The 2,791-nt window shown below is 41.8% G+C and overlaps 1 protein-coding gene across 4 annotated transcripts in view; it reads left to right on the forward strand.

The window, feature by feature from the left end:
- SNN (stannin) overlaps positions 1 to 2,791 on the forward strand; it is a 28,307-nt gene that overhangs the window by 4,890 nt on the left and 20,626 nt on the right. The window lies entirely within an intron of this gene.

The following is a 2,791-nucleotide window of genomic DNA, read 5'->3' on the forward strand; positions in this document are numbered from 1 at the left end:
TTAAATTAGTTTAAGGGGATCTACAGAATGCAATATTTCCCCTATCAAGAAGGGGAATACAGAGACAGCTTAATCTGGATTCCAATCAGTTGCTGGTGGAAAGAACAGCAAGGTTGGAGTTCTGTGTCCAGAAAACACCACAATCCCAAGGCTTCTTTGAAAGTTCTTACTGATATAGTTACAACATGCAGATGTACTGTGCTAAGGGTAGAACTAAGGCTGCAGGAGAGCTCTAGCTGTACAGTGACCTAAAGCCAGTGTGAGCTAACAACAACACTAGAACTCCCAAACTACCTAAAGCCAGTGTCACGCACTATTAACTTGTTGTTTGTGCCATCTGTACAGATGCTTAATACCTGACTTTATATGGGGTGCTGGCTTGCAAGTCCCTGAGTGGGAAGAGGATATGCCTGAAGGAATGATGCATACACTTTGTCAATGAGAAGTGAAGTTCTTTGATTTCTAGATCAAATAGAAAATATTTGGAATTTTAAAGGTAAAAATCTATGGATTTGGCCAAGAAAGATCTTTAAGAGGAATCTGTAAGTTACTATGTTGCACTTGAACTCAAAATTGTCTTTTCAGTATAAATCAGTCTTGTGCATCCTGAAGCAAGATTGCCAGAAGATCCTGGTGATAGAGAGGCTGGTGATGTGCAGTTTCATACCTTATATAGTTGATACCAGTCAAAGACTGGCAGAGGGGTACCATCTGCAATAGTTTCCACTATGAAAAACTATTTTCTAGGTGACAGTAACCGCTTAATGTAAGGCTATTTGCTGACCCAAACTGCTGTAGAGGAACAGTAGGGTGTCACTGCTACTTGCAATAGTGCAAGCTGCAGAAGAGGCCTCAATGTGGCCGTGCAGCATCTGCGTGAGAAGCGAGGTAAACTATTTATGCTGATGCTGTACTGTTTTGGCTGGATCAAACAGTGCTGCTCTTCAGACATGCCCTAAGGAAAAATGAACTACACGAAAGTCACTCTTAATCAGCCTCAGCTGATTACCCTGTGTTGAGTAAGCATTGCAGAACCAAGGTGATTATGACAAATCATACACTGGCTGCAGTGGGCACACAGCCCTGCTGAGGGTATGTGGTGTGGTCAGGTTTGGTTTTACTGCTTAGGCAAAACTGGGTCTGCAGAACTTGGCTGCTTGTATCAGATACACTACAAGCTATCAATTGCTGTGGTTTAGTGTCTGCAAGTTATGTGACACTGGACTCTAATGACACATGCTGAACTCTGTAGTGGAGGTGTCCTTGCTGAAATGGTGATACACATAGGTCTGTCATTCCAGAAGACATCAGGAAACAAACTTAGTCTCTGCCTTGAGCTGTCTTGGTAAGGATCCTGCACTGTAATTGCCTTGACTCGTGTTGAAATGCAGGTGAGATTTGGTGCAGTGGGTGACACTCACTGTAATCCAGTGATCCTGGCACAGGGTGGGTTAAGACTGACTTCTCCTGAGGGGTTTTTGTGTCAAGATGCTGCACTTGCAGCTGAGATTCAGCAGTGATGGTGAAGAAGAGCCTTTCCTGGACCAGGTGTATATGAGCCTCAACAGACTGGCAGCCAGAAGATACTCCTATTACCTCACTGCCAGTCAGTGGGTACAGGTCAGGAGAAAAGCACATGTGGACTTAGAAATGGCCTTACAGCCTCTAGGGACTGCATCTTTTGTAGCCGAAATGGCAGTACTGAGCCTTAACCTGATTTTTATAGTACAGAGCTAAGAGATGTTCCTGGGTAGAACTGTCTCTGCTTTAACATCTTCCATGAGTTTGTGTTTTGTTGAAAATCTAGGGTAGTAGGAAGGAAGCAAGTTATTCATTCGTTACCTTTTATGTCCTAGCTGAAGGAAGGAAAGTGAAGCTATCAGCCTTGTAAACAGTAACTCTGATACTAAAGACAATGCTCACATGAGTTTTTTAAATAGGGTTGTGAATTTGGAAGGAGGAGTAGCAAAAGACATTACCTGTATATTTTTGTCCTGCTCAAACTATAGCAAATTAAGGAAGTCTTGGAGCTCTTCCAGTTTCCTGCTGCTGTCTCTCCTCCAATTCCAGCTGCAGCCTTAACAGACTGCCTTTCTCTTATGGTTTTAAAGCCACTAAGAGCAGCAGAAGCTTAAAGTGGTATTTCCATCGTGTTTTCATTAGTCTTAAATACAGTGCTACCTGCTTTTTATGAAAAAAAGCAACATATGTTTTATGTGCATTTATCAGCTCAATGAACAAACAATTAATTACCATGTAACCCAGCCCTTGTAAGCAGACCGGTGTTATGGACAGACTTACAGTAATGCATTAGCATTGCAACTACCAACACAATTAGCTTACCAATCCTGGAATTGTTAGTATATAAGAAGGATGTTTGTAAATTAAAATTTTAAAAGGGCCAGACATCCAAATGTACTGTTTCTGTAGGATTCCTTGAGGAAAACTAAAGGTAGCTGAATTGCTGCCTTGTCATGGATTTGAGATTTCACTTGTGATACAGCATTTGTGTCAACAGTCTTCAATCTCCCTGTACTGAACTGTATGCATTCCATACAGCTTTCAGTCTTGTCTTACATATCATAGTGAAAATTGTTACCTCTTAGAAGGCTGACCACATGCTATCTCAGTGTCAGGAGCCAAAACGTGGTTCTGTGATTCTATTACTGAGCAGCACAAAGCACTGAGTGCAAGAGGATCACATGCCCTTGTAGACAATACCAGCCATGAATATAATCTTGCTGAGTGCAGCAAAACTGCACAAGTTCATTATTTATTTTTAACCCTGCAG

The sequence above is a fragment of the Poecile atricapillus genome, chromosome 14 (assembly GCF_030490865.1).
Source record: "Poecile atricapillus isolate bPoeAtr1 chromosome 14, bPoeAtr1.hap1, whole genome shotgun sequence".
NCBI classification, from domain to species: domain Eukaryota; kingdom Metazoa; phylum Chordata; class Aves; order Passeriformes; family Paridae; genus Poecile; species Poecile atricapillus.